A 21,317-nucleotide genomic window follows, 5' to 3' on the forward strand; every position below is an offset into this window, starting at 1 on the left:
CAGGATAAACCCAAACACAGGGAAACAGAGCCTGAGTGCAGCAGGAGGGTTTCAAACTGGAAAATCCTCAGTGCTGGCAGTGAAATTCAGCTGCTGAACAGGTTTGAACTGGGTGAAGGAGATTTTCTTTAAGGTCCCTTCCAACCCAAACCAATCCAGTTCTGTGATTCCTCATAAAAGACATTCAAGAATAATGGGAAACATTCTATGATCCCATTCCCCACTGGCAGGAGCAAAGATATTTAAGAAATGTAAAAGATATTTGAGCTATCCCTGGATGTACCAGCGGGCCAAAGCCAGAGCTCACAAAAAAAGGAAAATGGTGAGAAGAAAAATGACTGCTCAGGTTGCAGGGGCTGCCTAAAACAGGACCTTGGTTTTAATGGATCCATTTAATTTTTACTTTTTACTTTCCATGGGCTGCAAAATTGACTTCCATGGCAATCTAATTTGGTACCCAAAAAGGTGGAGAATGAAAGAAATTAAGAGGGACTGAGATTATTAAACAAAAGCAGGTGAGCACAACACCAACAAGAGCTAAAAACACCCAGATAGGATCCTGGACAGTTCCCAAAATTCCCAGCATGAGGCAGGGCCTGAGGGAAGAAAAAAACAAAGGGAAAATCAGCAATGAAAAATCCCCTCTCCAGCTCTCCTGGAGCCCTTTCCAGCGCAGGGGTGGCACTGGGTGGGATTTAAGATCCCTTCCAACCCAAACCTTTCCAGGATTCTTTGAGGAAAGGCTGGGAAAACATTCCATGATTCCATTCTCCCCACTGACAGGAGCAAACCTCAGCCTTCCTTTGCCACCTCCCAAATTCCTGCTGCTGCAGCTCCTGAAATGGCTCCATTTACATAAATTTGTCGCCAAACAATTAACGTTAATTAAGATAATTTATCACTTGAAAAGAAAGCATTTTATCAGCAGGTATCAGCCTGTAAAGCAAACAAAGAATCAGTTGGAGGGGGATCCTGGGCTCTCTTAGACACCAAGTGACAAAATCATTTCTTTTCCAGCCTCTGTCGGGCCTGGCTGCTTTGTTGTCAGAGTAATTAACTGCTATTAGCTAATCACCCTCTCCTAACTGCGTTTGTGACTCCACTATTGACTCATTTACACTTTGGCTGCATTCCCGAATGGAAAAGTGATAAAAAGTTGTGTTAAGAGCCTGGAGTTCTTGTCCTGCAGCAGGGAGGAGAAGCTGGGAAGAGCTTTGGGTGCACAGGGCCTTGGGATGCTCCTCCCCGCTGCTTCCAAGGATTTCTGTTCTATCCTCAAAGTTCTGGCTGCAGGGACTGTGAAAATAATGGATTTTGGGGAAAAATAGCCATTTTCACTGCTCCACGCCCCATCCAGCCTGGCCTGGAACTCTCTCCTGAATGCTCTCAAAATTCCAGGCAGGCTGCCAAGGTCCACCAGCACTGCCATCGTTGGGAATTAGCGCAGGAATTTGGAGATTTTGGTTCATTTTTCTCAAGGAAGATAAAGCAACAGGAAAAGCTAAGGTTGCAGAGCTGCATGTCCAGGCCAGTCTCTTGCAGGTGATCACAAATTATTGATATTTGAGTAGTAATAATAATAATAATAATAATAATAATAATAATAATCATCTGCTGCAGGGAAGGCAGGAATGACCTGGGCACCTAATGAGGGAATGGTCTAATTAAATATTGCCCTGATAATGGAGGGCATGGGGGTGTTGTCATGGCAGCTCCCCTCCGGGCTCCACCAGGATCAGCATTCCAGGATTTTTTAGACCAGAAAAGACCTCAAGATCACCGAGGCCAGCTCCTAACTAAGCCCAGCCCTGGTTTAGCTCCCAGTATGTCCCAATTAAAGCTATTTATCACCAGTTCCTGATGTTGTTCTAGTCTTCGTACAGCTTTTGTTTTCCCATTGAGCTGTTTGGAGTTGTAATTGGGAAATGCCCAATTTCCAGCCCCTTTTCCCACTGGATTCCCAAGCAGACCACATTAAATCCCAGTTTTTATTTGGACAGGCTGCACTTCAGTCTATGAGCAACACTTTGCTCGTTTACTTTGCACCGGGGTCGCCACCTCCTCTGCTCTCGTTCCAAGGTTGGCAGTGATTTAAACTCGGTGTATTTTTACAAGCTGGGCCTAATCTCAGGTATAAATCATGCTGAAGGACGTTTCCTCCTGCCTGTCATCCTCAGGACGATGCCTCAGAGCTGCTCTTGGAACCAGGTGCAGTTCCAAGGTTCGCTGATTCCAGAGGCAGCGACATTTAATGAGCTGTGGGCAGCGAGGCCTGCAGGCCTAATCCTAATTAGGCTTCCCCTCATTTAGGGCCATCACTGGGGTTTGCTCATTAATAAAGGACAGCTGTGTTTCAGTGTCCCCCAGTTTGTGCAGAGACTGAGGGAGCTGGGCTGACCGGGCACGCTCTGCTTCCCACCATCACCCTTTTCCCAGGATTTCAGCTCAAAAGCAGGGACTGCTCTGGGCTCCCCAGGGCACAGCAAAGAATTCCAGAGTCATTCAGGCTGGAAAAGACCTCCAAGTCCAACCTGTGCCCCATCCCCAGCCCAGAGCTCTGAGTGCCACCTCCAGGAATTCCTTGGACACCTTCAGGGATGGGCACTCCAAACCTCCCCGGGTTGGGCAGTTCCAAGGCCTGAGCACCCTTTCCATGGGGAAATTCCTGCTGGGAATTTCCCAGGGATTGTCCTGGGATTGTCCACCCTGGGACAATCCCACCGCTTTCATTTAGCCATTTATAATTTTCCATGTTATTTTAGAGATTCATCATTGCAAATCTCTCCTCTAGAAAAGGCTTCCCAAGGTTTCCTGTCCCATCCTGAGGTCTCCGTGCCCTGCAGGAATTCCCTGGCTCACAGATGAGGGTCCATGTCCCACCTCCCTCCTGCTTCTTTCCAAGCTGCCAATTCCCTCCTCATCTTTCATCCCTTTCATCTCAGCCAGGGACACGTCCTGCAGGGGATGATAACACCAGGAACAGTGTGAGTTTGTGGGCCCCGAGTTGGGCAATTCCCTGGGGGCTCCCCTGGCAGGGGAGACCCTCCTGGAGCAGTTCTGTGTCAGGAATGAGAGACACACAGGACTTTTTCAGTCTTCAGCTTCTGTTTATTGTTATTTTATCAAAACTTCAGCACACTGTCTGCACCAGACTGCGTGCAGGCAAACAGCACAAAAATGGCCAACAATCTCTTGTTACAACACCTTTTAAGCCTAATCAAAAACTAAACTACCCAATTAAGAACTGACACCTAAATTATTTCCCTTTCTAACCCAATAACTGACCCCTAAAGACCCACAATACAGATTTTTCTACCCAATTACAAGATACCACCCAAACCCAAGAAGAAAGAGGAAGAAGAAGAAAGAAGAAAGGAACTTGAGACAACACCCTATATCCTCCATCTTGAACCCATCTACAACAAACTAAAAATCCTAAAACCTAAATTTCTCACCCATGTGACACACTACACTACTTTCTACAGAATCTATTTCACACTTTTGTGGTTTCTGGTTTACCTTGAGGCTTTGGAAGTTTTCTCCATGAATGAGGGTCAAAGTCAGAGCTTCCCTGGGGGTCAGGACACCCCAGAGCAGACAGAGCAATATTCCCAGTGCCCTGGGTTTCCACAGAACAGCATTAAAGGGAGGGAAAGGCAGTGCTAGCAGTAATTATGGGGCTGCTGGATTTGCAGCCCCTCATGGACAGGCCAAGCCTCCTGTGACACCCAGCAGCTGCTTCCTGACAGGCCTGGATGGGTGGAATTAAAAGCCAATGCAAGGATTTCTTTGCTCATTTTAGCAGCACAAAGCAAGAGTTCCTTGTCCAAATCCCATTAACAACCGCTTGGAAACGGCAGCCTGCAAAGCCCATTAAATGCAGACAGAGATATTTTAGGCAAAAGCTAAAACTGTTTGAACTTTGCAGTGTCTGTGAGGCCGCTTGAATTGAGCAGCAAACAGAGCATTTCTAATCCAGCCCAGATGAGAAAAGAGAGCAGGGAGGGGAGAGTTTCAAAAGAGAAGAAAAATAAATACCAGAGAGGGGCAGGGAGCCATGGATCCAGTGGGATGGATATGAGCAGGGTCACAGGGACAGGGGGAGTCGCTCCACCTGCCCTGGGAGGGTGGGGAGGGACTGGGATGAATTGCCAGAGCAGCTGTGGCTGCCCCTGGATCCCTGGCAGTGCCCAGGCCAGTTGGACACTGGGGTTTGGAGCAGCCTGGGACAGTGGGAGGTGTCCCTGTCCATCCAGGGGTGGCACTGGGTGGGGTTTAATGTCCCTTTAACCCAAACCATTCCATGATTCCATTCTGGTATAAAATCAAGCAATCAGCAGTGAGATCCAACCCAAAGTCTGAATATCAGTTTTAGTCCACAGCTCATTTTGCTCTCCTATCACAGGCAAAAGGAATTAAAGTGTGCCAGAGGATGGGATTCAGGGAGTTTTTGAGCAGGTATTTCCTACACCCCCACCACAGTCCTGGCTGTCCCACACCTCACCACACTAAATTAAACCCTTTCACTTCAGCCAGGCTCAGAGGAAAAAAGGATCCAAATGGCTGAGAGGGAGCAGAATTTCCAGTGGAAATTCCAGCTGCAAGGAACTGGAGCTGGAGAGGGAGGAGAGATGAAAGCTCCTGTCCCACTCTGTGCTCTCCACCAGGAATTCTCTGCGGTTTATCGAGGCTCACCACAGATATTCTCTATTTCAAACCAAACCACCTCAAAGCCTGGGTGGGAACCTGGAGGTTTTGCCTCAGAAGTGGGCAGGATAAAAACAGAACAACAGAACAAAGGAAGTCCTTATGGAAAAGTGGTGATACCCTTTCCAATCCCTGGGTCTTGGAATGATTCAAAAGGACCACTTGGAGACCAGGCTTTAGTACAACTCCAAAGTGATTCATTATTTGTTTTCCATCCCATTTTCCTCTCCATCCCCTCTCCCATGGCTGGAACTGATGCAGGGAGCGTGTCCAACACCAAGAGCAACACATGGATTCATTCATTTCAGAACTGGCTCCTAGAAAAACCTAGAAACTTAGAAAAACTTTGTTGCTGTCCCTCACAACTTCCCTCAAATTCACGAGATCAGCTCTGGGTATCCAAATGTTGTTGGGTTTCTCAGGAATTCTCAGATTGAGAGATTTGGTTTTAATGATTAAACACAGCCACAATGGATGGATCTGCCACAGGATCCTGAGTTCTGGTCACTGCCAGGCTGTCTCAGCTTCTACAGGAAACTGATTTTCCTGGGAGAAGCAGAAGGAGCTTCTCCATTGCCCAAAACAGGGGGGAAAGGAGGAATTGTCCATTGTGACATCTTAGGATTGGATCCATGCTGAGCCTGGGAATGCACCCTCACGTACAACCCTGCCCTGGGCAGTGGGAACCATTCCCTGTGTCCTGTCCCTCCATCCCCTGTCCCACCCCAGCTCTCTCTGTCTCCACAGAGGAGGAACAGGCTCCTCTTTTTCTGTCCCTAAATATGGAATTCCAAACCCCACCCCAACCACTGCAGTGCTCTCACCCTCCTCTGTAACACAGGAGTTTATCCAAGATGGTCAATCCAGGAAAATCAGATTTTAAAAATGCGGACAAGAATTTTTGCTTATGGAACTCCCCAGCTGCAGGTGCTTGGCAGCAGGAGATCTGTGGAAATATCCCTCTCTGAATTTGCCTGTGCTTCTTCTTCCCTAAATCCCATGGGAATGAGGCTGCTGGGAGAGAGGGAGCTGGGATGTGAGGCAATTCCAGGTGGCCACCTCAGGGGATTTACCAGGATGGAATCACCCCACAGGGATCCATTTTTGAGCAGGCCTCAGAAATGCAGCAGAATCGTGGATTTAGAGGAGAACCCCCATGGCTGGAGAATGCCCAGAGCAATTCCCACATTCCTGGAAGAGCAGGGAAGGTCTGTGCTGGCTGGATGTTGGAATCCTGGGTGCTGAGAATGTCAGACTTTCTGTGGTTTTAGGCACTGACCCCCAGGAGAACTCTGCATTGACCTGAGGCCGTGGAGAAGCTTCCAAAATGGAATGACAGAACTGGGATTGATGGTGTGGAGTTTGAATAGAAGTGTGTGATATCACAGGTGGGAAACTCAGAGTTTATGGGTTTAGAATATAGTAATAAATATAAAGCAAGATGGAGGTTTTAGGGTGGATCTGGTCCTTCTTCTTCTATTCTTTTTCTTCTCCTTCTCCTTCTCCTTCTCCTTCTCCTTCTCCTTCTCCTTCTCCTTCTCCTTCTCCTTCTCCTTCTCCTTCTCCTTCTCCTTCTCCTTCTCCTTCTCCTTCTCCTTCTCCTTCTCCTTCTCCTTCTCCTTCTCCTTCTCCTTCTCCTTCTCCTTCTCCTTCTCCTTCTCCATGGGTTTAGTTGGTATTTTGTAATTGGATTAAAAAATCCCCATTGCGGGTCACAGGTAGTTAGTTATTAAGTTAAAAATAAAAATAATTGAGGTGTCGTTTCTTAATTGGACAGTTTATCCTTAAAAGGCCTCATAAAGAGAAAGATAGAGCTCCATTTTTAACTTGTTAAAATGAAGTACTGTAGAACTCCCAGTTTGTGAGACTGTGACATAGATAAGAACTGATAAACATCTGAATCCAAACAAAAAATACTGTCTCACACATTTAATCCCAACCTTAACAGAAAAGAAACAGAAAATGAACAGCTGGGAGAGCACAAACCCTGAGCTGGAGCTTTCCACACCCAAATCACTCCCGGAGAGTGGCAGATTCCCTCTGGCTCATCAAAATTCACCAGAACCCTCCCCTTGTTAATTTGTTGGCAAAACATTGCCAACTTGACAGGAAGCACAGGGCAGGAGTCAAACATTGCAGCCCACGTGGTTTTGGTTAAGATATTAAATTTGCAAGAGAACAGCTTTCCCCAGAACCTTGGAGATTTAAAAGATGGGGAATATTTTGCTCCAACTGGTCTTATTCCTATTTGTCCTGCATTTATGAATAATATTCACTCACACACAGTTTGAGCCATATGGCAGAAGGAAAATTAAAAAGTTACAACAAGAAAATTAGCTGTGGATATGGTTTGCGTGGCTGGGAGATTTTCTTGGGAGGTTTCAAGCCATAAATCTTTTTTTAGCTTCACATAAAAGCAGATCCAGATTTTTTTTTTAAGGTGGAAAATGAATTCTTCATTTTTTTGGCATGAGAATGGTCACTCTCAAGGTCAGCTGGAGAGGGGGATGAGCTGGCAGGATGGAGCAGTTTTGGCCCTCACAGAATTCCTGGGATTGGAGGGACCTCCAGGGGGATTTGCTCCATCCTCCCTGTTCCAGGAAGGCCACCCAGAGCAGGTTGCCCAGGGCCAGGTTTGGTTTGGGCTATCTCCAGGGATGGAGCCTCCACAACTTCCCTGGGCAACCCATGCTGGTGTTTGAGTGGGAAAACAGAGGTTTTTTGGGAATATCAGCGCTGTTTGTGTGTGCTCTTGTGAGCACTACTGAGAGAAGGTTGACTCCATCCTCAGCCTTCCCTCCCACAGGAATTCCTTCCCTCTTTATCCACGGGAATAACACTTCCCTTATCCTCCAGGCTGTAGGAAAGATGCTGCAGCCCCTTTATAAAACCTGTCACAGAATCCCAGCATGGTTTGGGTTGGAAAGGACCTTCCCAAGGTCCTGTAGTCCAACCTCCATGAGCAGGAGGCTCTTCCTCCAGAAAATATCCAAAACAGAAGGTATTTAGGAGCAAAACTGGGATTTTGAAATAATATATTCCAAACTATTCTCCAGTCTCTCAGTCAAAAACAACACCTGGATATTGTTCTGAGCATCCTGGACTTCCATGGCCTGAATTCCTCTGGGCTAAATCTCTCCATTGCAGTCCTGCAATCTCTCCCAGGAGTTCCTATGGAAATGTTCCTGAGGTTTCATTGTCCTCCAGTGTTGATTTCTCAGGGTTCTGAGGGTCAGGGTGACCCCGAGATTGTAAAGAGCCTTTCCTTCCTAACCCGTGCAGCCAAAGAAAGAGCCTGGAATGCTTCCAATTGCGTTTTCGAGGTTGTTTATTTTTTCTGATCTATAACATTCTCTCTCTGACCTGCTGAGCTCTGGCCAGAAAAGAAGCCATGGCAGCTCCCACATTATATACTCAAAATTACGTGTGGTATGTTTACAGATTTGTGCCAATTCCCATCACCTATGTTGGACTGTGAATCTCTGCCTCAAACCAATAGAAAAGTGTCACCATCACAGCAAGGCATGGAGGGCAAGGAGAAGGAGAAGAAGGTCAGGACACACCCAAATCCCTCCATCTGGTCCCCTTGAACCCCATTCTAAAAACCCCAAAATTCTACTTTTTAACCCTGTGTTAACTCAACTCCCACACTACTCAAACCCTTGTGGCTGTAATTCCTCACACAGAGTTGGCAGTTGTTTCCACGGGCTGAAATCAAAGCCAAAGGTGGTTTTGACTTCGTGCCAGGGTCTGGAGCAGCCAGGGTAGCCAGAGGGACGTGCTGGGTTTGACACTCCAGCAGCACAACCACCACAGCCCAGAGGAGCTGCCTGGGAAAAGAGCAGCAGGAATTCACCTCCCAGGAAATCCCAGGAAGCTTCAAGCCGAAGGTTGGCAGCGCTTGGTTGAACTCCTGGGGAGAGGAGTCACCATGGCAGAGCAGAATTCCTGCCAGCCTTTGCTGCTTTCTCCTGCTGTTACCTGCCCTGGGACACGAACTGTGCTCCAAAGGGCACTTTGGGAACCAGCCCGGCCCTGTTCAGAGAGCTCAACTCTCTCTGTGCTCCTTTAGGCTGAGCTTAATGAGCCTGATGTGGTCTCCAGCCCAATTAACGCCACCCCAACTCAGAGCCTGGCAATAAAGGCCTCGGCTGAGCTGCAGATGCAGATGCTTTCCCCAGAATAACTGGAATTCCTGCAAATTATTTTCCAAAACTAAGGAGAATTCCTACAAATGCTTTTCCCAGACTAATGGGAATTCCTGCAAATGCTTTTCCCAGATTAACAGGAATTCCTGCAAATGATTTTCCCAGAATAACTGGAATTCCTGCAAATTATTTTCCAAAACTAAGGAGAATTCCTGCAAATACTTTTCCCAGACTAACAGGAATTCCCGCATATTATTTTCCCAGAATAACTGCAATTCCTGCAAATTATTTTCCAAGCCTAAGGAGAATTCCTGCAAATGCTTTTCCCAGACTTAGAATTTCTACAAATGCTTTTCCCAGACTAAGGGGAATTCCTGCAAATGTTTTTCCCAGAATAACTGGAATTCCTGCAAATTATTTTCCAAAATTAAGGAGAATTCCTACAAATGCTTTTCTCAGACTAAGGGAAATTCCTGCAAATTATTTTCCCAGACTAACAGAAATCCCTGCAGATGCTTTTCCAAGACAAAGGGGAGTTTGTACAAATTATTTTCCCAGTCTAATGGGAATTCCTGCATTCCTGGTGGGAGGCATTCAGCACAGACATTACCTGGAGAAGCAGCTCCCAGCCTATCCAGGTTTGAGCTGCTTCTGTATTTACATCCCAAATTACAGCTCAGAGTGGTTTGGGAATTCTGGGATGTCCATGGTAGCTGAGCAAAAAAACCACTCTGACAGGGAAAACCACTGAAGCAAACCACCTAAGGCAAAGCAGCCAGTGCTGATCCAAACAGCACTTGTGGAATTTGGAACTGTGGATTGTGGAATTTGGAACTGTGGATTGTGGAATTTGGAACTGTGGATTGTGGAATTGCCCTGCTACAACCCCCAAACCAGGCTCCATGTTGGGATGGATCCCACAACACCCAGAATTCCCACTCTGAGTCCCTGCACTCACCACTGGCTTCATCTCTTGGCCTGGACATAATTATTTCAAGCCAGGCCAAAGCCAGTAATTAGCTGAGTGTGTAATTATCTCTCTCAGTCTGTCTGCAGTTCAGGCTCTGTGAGGGATTTATTTCCTGAAGGGCTTCTGGGGGTTTTGCAACTCCAGAATGAAATTTGTTAACTGTTAATAACTCCCAAATTAGCTCATTTAGGCAGAGTTGGAAATAACTCGGCCATGTCAGCCGTAATCAACGAATTATCTGGAAACTTAGAAAGGCAAATGGAAAAAAGGGATCTTGGATCATTCTGCAGTCCAGGGGAGTCAGTGGGAGGACATTTGTCACTGGTGAGAAGGGACTGGGATGAATTGCCAGAGCAGCTGTGGCTGCCCCTGGATCCCTGATGTGCCCAAGACCAGGTTGGACACTGGGGCTGGAGCACCTGGGACAGTGGGAGGTGTCCCTGCCATGGCAGGGGTGGAGGAATGGGAATTAAGACTCTTCCAACGCAAACCAGTCAGGAATTCTGGGCCTGGCACTCCCGTGCTCTCAGAATTTGCTCACAGTGGGGTTTGGGTTTCTGTTTCTTTGAGGAATTGTTTTAGAGCTCAGCTCCTTTTCCAAGCCAAGCCCAGACTGAGGGATGTGAATTCTCTGGGAATGATGACTGCAGGTGAGGTCAGGAGCTCAACAGGAACAAACCTCAGCCCCTGTTTGGAGCAAATCATCCTTTTGTGAGCCCTCAGGATAAATTTGCAGCTCCAGGGGATGCCAGGAAGGAAATCCTCACCGTGCTCTGGTTTTGCCTTTCTCAGTGCCAGAGCCATCCCCTGCCAACCAAATTCTCTGTTATTAAATTACTCAGAAAGGACTCAGACAATTCAGGATTCCTTTGGAGGGAGCTGAATTTCATCCCCTGCCACTGGGATGAGGAATTTGACAGGAATGAGTGAGATTTTTGAGGCTAAAGGAGGAGAATTCTGCTGTCTGTCATTAACTGGGCATTCAGATTTAAGGAATCACCATCAGATCCCTGTAATTTTGGGAAAAACGAGTTCATTTATATTTTATACCCCACACCTGAGCACCTTGAGGTGCTCTACACACACCCCTTCTCCTGCCCTCTGGTGACCACTGCGTCCTGCCTGTGCAGAACTATTTTTCCTTGGAAGTCTTTCCATTGTTCCTGTGTCACACCTGAACAAGGGAAGCAATTCAACAGGGGGAAGCCTCTCCCAGCAGATTTGAAAGGAATAAAGGGAATGTCACATGAAATAGGGGAGCAAATGGACTGCAGGGCTGTGGGAGAAGCTCTGAGTGCTGGAAGTCTGCTGGGTTTATCCCCAAATCCATCTGAAGCAGCTCCAAGGGGCTGTAGCAGCCATTCCTGGAGCTCAGAGCATTCCCAATCCCTGTGAGACCCCTCTGAGCTTGCTGGGACAGGGACAAAGCCACAGCTCAAAGCCCCAGAAATCTGAAAGCTGGGAAGGGGCTGGAGAACTGGGAGAGGCTGAGGGAGCTGGGAAGGGGCTGGAGAATCCCTGAGGGAGCTGGGGAGGGGCTGGAGAGTTCCTGAGGGAGCTGGGAAGGGGCTGGAGAGTTCCTGAGGGAGCTGGGAAGGGGCTGGAGAGTTCCTGAGGGAGCTGGGAAGGGGCTGAGCCTGGAGCAAAGGAGGCTCAGGGGGACCTTGTGGCTCTGCACAGCTCCTGCCAGGAGGGGACAGCCGGGGGGTCGGGCTCTGCTCCCAGGGACAACTTCAAGATTCAAATTCACAGAATAATCCAGCTTGGAAGGGCTCAACAAAAATTGAATCCAACTCTTAAATAAATGGGGGCTAAACCCATAACATTTTTATGTGCACCAAGTTGTGCAAGGGGAGGTTCTCGTTGGATATTGGGGGAAAAATCATGGAAAGATTATAAAGCAAAATGCTAAATACAGCGGTGGAGTCCCCAGTCCTGGAAATGTCCAAGAAACGTGTGGATGTGGCACTTGAGGCCATGGGTTAGTGGTGAACGTGGTTCTGGGCCGATGGACTCGATCCGAATCCCAACCTTAGCAATTCCATGATTTGATATTACAGAGGTGTGAAGGAAAAGCATACAAGAAGCCACAGAGCACAGGTGTTCCAGATGAATTCCCAGCCCCTGCGGGCACCTCGCACCCTCTCCCCATGGTGATAAATCAGCGTGGCTTTATCTCCAAACACAGCCAACACCAAGCACTCTGATAAGAGAAGGGATTTGTTTACTCCAAATGGATTTCTGCCACTGGGAAGGGAAATGAACAACCTGACAACTTTTAATATATATAATACACCAGCTTTATCTCTGGGATTCATCTGGAGAAGCAAAAACTGCCTCATAGGAAGCAATAATATTTATTTTCACCTCCCAACATCCTCAATGACAAAGAGGGACATGTGTATTCACAGCCCACAGCCCAACTCCAGGCGTTTCTCATCCATCCCAGTATTTGGAAATACAATTTGAGGCCATTTGTTCTCTCTCTGAATCAAAATGGAAATAGATGGAACTGCATCAGTGGGACAAAGCCAAAAGGTTCCAGGCTTTGTGAAGCTTTAACTGTGGGAAAGGAGATGCTGGGAGTCCTCTCCATGCAGGATCCAGTGGGGATGCTCACTCCTTATTCAAGAGCTCAATTTAAACCCTTTCAAATCAATCCAAGACAACTTTAAAGCAAATTTTGCCGATGATTTGAGATGAGAGTCACCCGCAGGGAGACTCCACAGGTGCTGCTCTGCTACCTGGGGACCTCTGAAAATAAAGAATGTGAAAATCCTTCAGCTCCGAGATTGCCTCGCTGAACTCGGGGAGGAAATGGCTGCGTGGAGAGAGGAGAGGGAATTGCAACTAAAAGCAAGGATAAAAGGACAGGAAAATGTTTGTATCAATGTGGCAGCAGGACCAGGCAGTGACTGTCCCCTGGGCTGGCACTGCTGAGCCCCTCAAGGGCTGTGCCCAGTCCTGGACTCAATTCAGGGAGGACTTTGAGGGGCTGGAGCAGGGAAGGGAATGGAGCTGAGAAGGGGCTGGAGAATTCCTGAGGGAGCTGGGAAGGGGATGGAGAGTTCCTGAGGGAGCTGGGAAGGGGCTGGAGAATCCCTGAGGGAGCTGGGAAGGGGCTGGAGAGTCCCTGAGGGAGCTGGGAAGGGGCTGGAGAGTTCCTGAGGGAGCTGGGAAGGGGCTGAGCCTGGAGCAAAGGAGGCTCAGGGGGACCTTGTGGCTCTGCACAGCTCCTGCCAGGAGGGGACAGCCGGGGGGTCGGGCTCTGCTCCAGGGAACAGGGACAGGAGCAGAGGGAACGGCCTCAGGCTGGGCCAGGGCAGGCTCAGGGTGGGCACAGCAGGAATTTCCCCATGGAAAGGGAGCTCAGGGATTGGCACTGCCCAGGGAGGTTTGCAGTGCCCATCCCTGGAAATGTCCCTCGAATTCCTGGGGGTGGCACAGAGAGCTCTGGGCTGGGGACAAGGTGGGCATCAGGCTCAACTTGACCTCAACAATCCTGGGCGGGGGGGTTTTCTGTGATTCTGTGATGTTTAGATCAGATATTTGGGAAAATCTGTTCTGTAAAAGGGTTACCCAGACCTGGCACAGGTTCAGAGGGGAGTTCCCAGCCCTGGAGGAATATCAAATCCATGTGGATGTGGCACCTGGGGACACAGGGCCGTGGTTGCTTTGACAGGGCTGGGGAATGGTTGGATGAGCTTCGAGGTCTTTTCCAACCTTCATGATTCCATGATTCCATGAACTTCTGTCTTCTGGAGTCCCTATCCCTGGAGGTGTCCAAGGAATTCCTGGAGGTGGCACTCAGAAATCTGGGCTGGGGACAAGGTGGGCATCAGGCGCAGAGATTTTTGGACAGAAAATTATCAACATTTGCTTATTTAAAATACCAAAGTCTTGAGAAGTTCAGGGAAGGATGTCATCCCATTTTTTTCCTGCTGTGCTTTACTCCCTTGGCACAGGTGAGACAAAAGGATAATTTCAGTGAACTTGAAATCTTTTCTAAAAGATCAAACGTGGGGAGGAGGAGGAGATGGGTCCCACAGGGGGCTTGGGGGCAGCTCCTGGCTCCAGAGGGTCTCCAACAAGGACTGGCTCAGGAAGCATCTCTGGTCTCTCCTTTCCTGTCCTTTCCATGGGACAAGTTGACATTTTGGAGCTTCCAGCTGTCGCATCAATGGATCCTGCTTAAAATTCCAGCTCAGAAGGCGAGTGCTGGTGAGGAAAGCTCGGGGTGGCTGTAGGATTGAAATGTGGGAAGCCGTCAGTGGGAGCCATCAAAGTGTTTACAACCAAAGCACTCGACCTCCTGCGGCAGAGGAATTGTTTTATCTCCTTTGCCAGGGCTTTGCTGCCCCTCGTTAAATGTGACAGAGCCCAGAATAACAAAACCAGACGGAGCACTTGTCATTTCCCTGACCTTTCTGTTCCCTGCCTGCAACGGGCGATAAATGAGCAGCACTGGGCAATCCCTGGTGCTTCCCAAGCACGGGCAGAGCCTTCCCAGCCAGGCTGGGCTCCCGTGGGATCCTTGGGATCACACGGATGTCACTCGGGGTGGAATCCAGGACAGCAGACAGGGACCTGGAGCGTGAAGCTGATAAAGGAAACTTGGCTGTTCCGATGGCAAAGGAATCCTTGGATTGCGAGCAGGGGGATCCAGGCAATTCCTGCTCTCCCTGCCTGAGCTCCCTGTGAGGGAAAGGGGTGGATCCAGGCAGAGATGGTGGATGTGATAAAGAGTGAGTGCTAGAAAGGATGAAAATTCTGCATTTTGGGCTGATTTGCCATTTCAGGGAACCACAGAATCCTCAAGGTTGGGAAAGACCTCTCGGATCAAGGACAGCATTGTCCCAGCCCCACGTGCTCTCCAGGCCCTCCAGTGCCATATCCCTACATTTGAATATTTCCAGGGATGGAGACTCCACCACCTCATTTGCTCCAATCTCCCAGAAACCCAGACAGATCCAGAGCTCCCAGAGCCCAAGGAATTCCCTCAAATTTGGGATGGAGGCCAACAGTGATGTCACCCTTCCCGTGCCAGCTCCAAACCCAAACCATTCCGACACTTTGGGAGTGAAGAGGGATCCTTTGCCACTCTTGGAGAGCTCTCAGAGGAGTTCCCATTTCCAGGCAATGCCCTTCCTGACAGGAGACCCTTCCAAACTTTTCCCAAAGAGCAGAACTCTCCGTGCATCACAAAGGCTCCACAAGGCTCAAACTCTTCCACCCAACTGTGCCACTTTCTTTTGAACATTTTTAATGGATGCACTTCAAAATTCATCCCTTTGTGTCTCCTTCCTCATTAACTGTGCAAGGCTGAGCTTTTGTCTTGGCTCCGTGTGAATCCTTTGTGTGTGATCCCCGTGAGCTGGAGCCGGGCTGGCCTCAGATTCCTGATCCAATTATCCCACTGAGTTCCCTTCTCCTCCTCACAGGCCTCTTGTTTTCTTTATATGAGATCAAAAAATATTGTGCCCTAAAGCCTGGCACAAATCAGTTCATGGATTGATATTTCCTCAGTCTGCCTAAATCCCTGAGGGGCTGGGAGAGCTGGGAATGCTCCCCTGGAGAAGGGAAGGCTCCAGGAAGAGCTCAGAGCCCCTGGCAGGGCCTGAAGGGGCTCCAGGAGAGCTGGAGAGGGACTGGGGACAAGGGATGGAGGGACAGGACCCAGGGAATGGCTCCCACTGCCAGAGGGCAGGGATGGATGGGAGACTGGGAATTGGGAATTGGGAATCCAGGGCTTTCCTCTGGCTGCCCTGGCAGGTCTGGGACCCTAGCAGAGCTCAGGAACCCCCCTGGACAGAGCCCCCAGAGACACTGGCTGTGATCTCTGTCCATGGAAAAGAGTTTTCAATCTTACAGGATGAATTACAAGCTCTGAGTGTTTGATATCAGTAATAATTAAGTGTGCCACGGGTGCAAAAAGTAAAATTTTAGGATTCTAGATTAGGGGTCCAAAGGGGACAAGATGGAGGAAATTGGGTGTGCCTTGTCCTTTTTCTCCTTCTTCATGCCCTCCATGTTTCACTGTGCTGTTGGCATTTTTCTGTTGGTTCAGGCTGGGGACACACTGTCCAACGTAGGTGACAGATATTGGCACGTTATTGTAAATCCAGCACAGGTAGTTTGTGGTATTTAATGTTTGTACCATCCCACTGAGGGCAGAGCCCCACACGCTGCCCTGCAGGACAGAGCTGCGGCAGGGCAGCAGAACATGTTAGAGATAAACAGAATAAACAACCTGGAAACAGCACAGACCAATTATGGCTTCTGCTTTGGCAGCGGGGCTGACAGACAGAGACTTTCTACAATCTCGGGATCATTTAAATACCACAGATTCTGTCATGGGAATTCCTGGCTGGGCTGGAATTGCCAGAGCAGCTGTGGCTGCCCCTGGATCCCTGGCAGTGCCCAAGGCCAGGTTGGACATGGGGCTTGGAGCATCCTGGGACAGTGGAGGTGTCCCTGCCATGGCAGGGGTGGGATGGGATGGGATTTAAGGGATTTAAGGGATTGGGGTTTCCAACCCAAACCATTCCAGGATTTCTCAATCTTTGCCCTGCTACCTTCCCACTCTGGGCTTGGATGAGGGAGAAATTAAAGCACAATTACAGCAAAGAACAGGAAGGAAAACTGAGCAACACTTTGACAAGGATGCTACCAGGCACATAATTCATTTGTTGATCACAATAGAATTGATTACAGCTTCCATGCAATGCCACAATAAATCCCACGGAATAGTAGGAGCCATAAATGAACACCTGTTAATTGGGAATGAATCCCCTCCACACCACTCAGGCTGACCCCAAGATTGCAGGGAGCAAGTGACAAAATCTTTTTATTTTCTGAGTTTGGACAAGGTTTCCATGTCTTCAGAAACATCAGGATTTAAATCCAGCATTTCACTGCTCTTTGGAAGGATTTAGTTCCTGTGGAACTCAGATACCAACAGTGTAAACAATGCTCATTAATCAGAGAAAATTTTTTTGCCAGGACTGCAGGGCTTGCAGTGAATTTTAAATTTTCCAAGCCATATCTCTTAGTCCCTAAGAATTACAGCAGCAAATTGATTTGTTGTGATTTGGGGCATCCATGGATTTGGTTCCTCCTGATCAAAGAACTCCAGGTATTTATTTACAATTTATTTCCACAGCTTTCCTTAAAGGTATAAACAGACTCAGTGAAGCAACCTCAGGGAACGCTGTGGTGAGTCCCAACAGGAATTTGGTGAGGCTGGGGCTGTTCCAGGAGGTCAGGAACCATTCCCTGGTTTTTGCAGTGTCAAAGGATTGGGACAGATCATTTTTAGGTATCTTTTCAGCCCTGCACTGACTGAGGGATGCTGCTGGTAACGTCCATGGCTCAGGGAAAACTTCCAAAAGCTTTTCAAGGCCAGGCTGGACAGGGCTTGGAGCAGCCTGGGACAGTGGAAGGTGTCCCTGCCCATGGGATGGCACTGGATGGGCTTTAAGGTCCCTTCTAATACAATCAAAATATAACTCAATTCAGAGCCCAAAAAGAATCTTAGTTTATAACTTCTGAGCCCCTCCCCCAGAGCTGCTGAGCCTCAGCCATGCCCATTAATCAAAGGCATTTCTTTATCTCCAATCTCAGGTGCTGCTGATCTGCTGATTTGTGTGTCAATTACAGCCGGTCCCAGGACCTCACAGGGCAGAAGAACACCAGGGATTTGGGATAAAACAACTCAGGATGGGAATCTCAGCCCTGGGTTTCAGCTCCTTATCTGCACTTCCCTTCACCTGGCAGGGTACCACTGACAGCAGCACTTCTGGTGTTGATCAGATTGAACACAAACCTCCTCAAGGAACCCAGAACCCTCTTCTTTCATGGAATTGCAGAATTCTGGAATGGTTTGGGTGGGAAGGGACCTTAAATCCCATCCCCTTCCATGGGCAGGGACACCTCCCACTGTCCCAGGCTGCTCCCAGCCCCAGTGTCCAACCTGGCCTTGGGCAATGCCAGGGATCCGGGGCAGCCACAGCTGCTCTGGGCACCCTTTTTTTTTCTTTTACAAGGAAAAGATGGAGCAAGAGATGGCAAAAGACACCAGGAGCTCATGGAGTGGCTGGGGTGGAATGCCCCTCCTCCCCAGGCAGAGCTGCCAGCAGGACTGGGAGCTTTTTGCTTTGAAAATAAATAAACTCCTTTCCCTCTGCCCTCAGGTCACAGATTCCATTAGAATTCTTCTCCTCCTCAATCCAGAGCAGGGAATAATTGCCTTGGAGTGAGTGGATGGACTGCAAAGCACAGAGGGTTGGTAATTTGGAGGTCATTATCTGGCTGCTGAACTCAGGAGCCAGCCAGAGCTGGCACTGGAGAGCAAATTCGGGAGCAAACACTTTTTAAAGTGAGCTCTTCAATGATGAAGTTCCAAAAATAAATGTAAGGCACTGATTACGAGAATGCAAAATTTTCAACTGCAGCACAGAGAGGTCAAAATCGGCTTTCATAGAATTCCAGAGTGGTTTATGTTAATGGGACCTCAAATCCCACCCAGTGCCACCCCTGCCATGGCAGGGACACCTCCCAGTGTCCCAGGCTGTTCCAGCCCCAGTGTCCAACCTGGCCTTGGGCACTGCCAGGGATCCAGGGGCAGCCACAGCTGCTCTGGGAATTCATCCCAGCCCCTCCCCACCCTCTAGTCAGGAATTCCTAATTCCCAACATCCCTCTTAACCCAGTTCAAAGCCATTCTCTCATCCATGGCCTCCCAAAGCCCCCCAAACTCCCCTCAGTCCTTCCCAATCCCCTCTCCCTGGGCAGCTCTGCCAAGGATCCCAAGCCCTGGAACACAGCAGAGTTATTTTAGCCAGACTACACAAAGCAATCCATCCCATTCTTCCATGAGGAAAACAATTATTAATACTTGAAAATAAGCTGTAATCTATTCACTTATAATTTCTAGTTTAGCTGTCAGGGAGCTAATTTGAATTTAAACAAACTTTGCAGCTCCCTAATTGAATTTGCTCAAAGGATTGCTCTTATCAGAAACACAAGGACCTGTGTGATTCTGCTTTGGCTTTCGTGGGGCTTTAACAACCTCCTGAAAGATAAAGCCAGGGCTGGGAGCTGCTCAGCAGCACCTCAGTGCATCCCCAGTGCCCAGCTCACACCTCCTGCCCCTCCTTTCACCACCTCACACCTCATTTCCACGCAGGTTTATAACCCAACAACCATCAAATGTTCCCTCTCATCCTGTCCCACCCCCCGGCTGTCCCCTCCTGGCAGGAGCTGTGCAGAGCCACAAGGTCCCCCTGAGCCTCCTTTGCTCCAGGCACAGCCCCTTCCCAGCTCCCTGTGTAGGAAAAAACACCGAGTTCAAATTTTTTTTTTAGATTTTATTTTCTCTAGTCAGGTTTGGTTTGCCTTTGCCTCGCAGAAAGGAATTTTAAAGGGTTTTCTTTTTAAGGGATGTTAACACCACTCTACCAAGTTGAGTTTAACATCTACACAGATTGGGAACAGCCCAGGAGATACCGAAAAAATAACAACCATCAACAAAATATCAATGACCTTCAGCAAACATCAACCAAAGTCTACCACAGACACTGCCCCTGGCATAGCTGGAGACACCTGATGGATTGGTTGGAAAAGCCAGGTGCCTCCTCTGAAATGTAAAATGGAAACCCCCTCCCTCTGAATTATTGTAATTTTGAAATTAGGGCCTCTCAGGAAAAGATATGGGAGCAGGAATAACAGTTCTTTACTAGGGAAATTAAAAATACAAATGCAATTGTACAAAAAAAAAAAAAAAAAAAAGAAAAATACTTTGATGCCAAGGAGGACCCTCAGGGTGAACCTTCAGTTCTTTCAGGATGTATTTTCCACAGGAACATTCACACAGGAATGATGTGGGGTTTGTTCTCAGCTCCTGGTTAAAATCAAATGACAGCTTGGATTCTTTCTCCCAGCTTTTCTGTAGATCTTGATCTTCAGCCGCTTAGCAGAGCTCATCACTAATTATTAATTAATGAATTCCAGCTCCCTGACCCCCTTTATTTGACTGCTCAGCAGAGCCAGAGCTTCAAAGTCCACTCAGGAATGGAGAAGTGCCAGGTTATTGATACAGCTGTAGAAATCCTGCCATTAATAATGTCTGAAAGGCAGGAATGTCCGCCTGGATGACTCCTCTGGCATAGCCAGGAGCAGTCCAGACCATGGCAACAGCATCCCTCGTTAAGGGAGGAGACTGATGATTAATTAAGCTTCTTTTGTAAAGACAGAATTCCCACCTTCTGGTGAGCTTGCAGCTCCACCAGTCAGAGGAAGGGTGACATTCCCAGATTTTGGGGTGCTCCAGCCCCAAACTCCCCCAGGAGCAGCTGGAAAGGCAGGGAGTGGTGCCATCAGCCCCCAGGGTCTGTCTCCCAGGTGGAAAGACTGAGGAGGTGGGAAACCCCTCCCTTGCAATTCCCTTTCCATCCCATCTCACACAGCTTGAACTCCCAGGAAAACACCAGGACCTGGTGGGGTGGCTGGGGTGGAATGTCCATTCCCTGCTCTCCTGGCAGAGCTGCCAGCAGGACTGGGAGCTTTCTGCTTTGAACATTAAACAAACTCCTTTCCCTCTGCCCCTCAGGTCACAGATTCCATTAGAATTCTGCTCTTCCTAAAACCAAATTCCATCATCTGGGAGCTGAGGCAGGAGGAGCTGAGTCTCCTCCTGATGTCCATATGTCCATCTCAGCCACCATCACCCAATTCCCAGGTCATTCCAAGGACACCTCCCCCTGGAGCAGGATGCTCCAAGCCATGTCCCGCTCCACAGCTGCTCCACCTTTCCCAGGATCCAGGCCTGGCCCTTCCCACATCCCCAGGATGCCCCAGCAGGGCTCATCCTGGCCCAGTTCCACTGCTGGAAAGTTCACTCTGCCTTGCCCCAGGCAGAAATCTGATGATGGCCCCAAACATCCTAAATGCCACGTTTTTATCCCTTTATTTCAGCACAACATTCCTGACATTTCAAATCCCTGCTTAGGCAGGACTTGGTTTAAATGAGGTTTAAATGAGAGGTCGCTCAGGGCTGCTCCTGAATAACAGCAAATAACTGCAAACTTCCCACCTGTTATCCCTGCAAGCCCCATGAATGCTGCATTCCCGAGAAACCTGGAGCCACTGATCAAATTCCCATCCAAGCCCATTCCACAAAAACCCTGAGATATAAACACAGACTGCAGGCTGATTGTGTTTTGGGAGGTCTGTGTGCTCGCTGCTCACAAAATGTGTGACTGATTATGATCAAAACCTCGAGTTTTGCTGGTTTTCTCTAGTTCAGATTCTAAATACAGCTGGTTTATTAAATGCTTGTTAAATTCATTCCTGCAGCAAGCACCTGACACTTGTTTAGTGTGCTCCAAAGGTATTTTATAATAAGATTGTGGATTTTGTGATGATTCCAGAGAAGGGTAAATCTGCCACAAGAAGCAGCAGGTTCCCAGTTACAGGAAGGGTAGAACTGGGTGT

This window comes from Taeniopygia guttata, chromosome 5, assembly GCF_048771995.1.
Source record: "Taeniopygia guttata chromosome 5, bTaeGut7.mat, whole genome shotgun sequence".
NCBI classification, from domain to species: Eukaryota; Metazoa; Chordata; class Aves; order Passeriformes; family Estrildidae; genus Taeniopygia; species Taeniopygia guttata.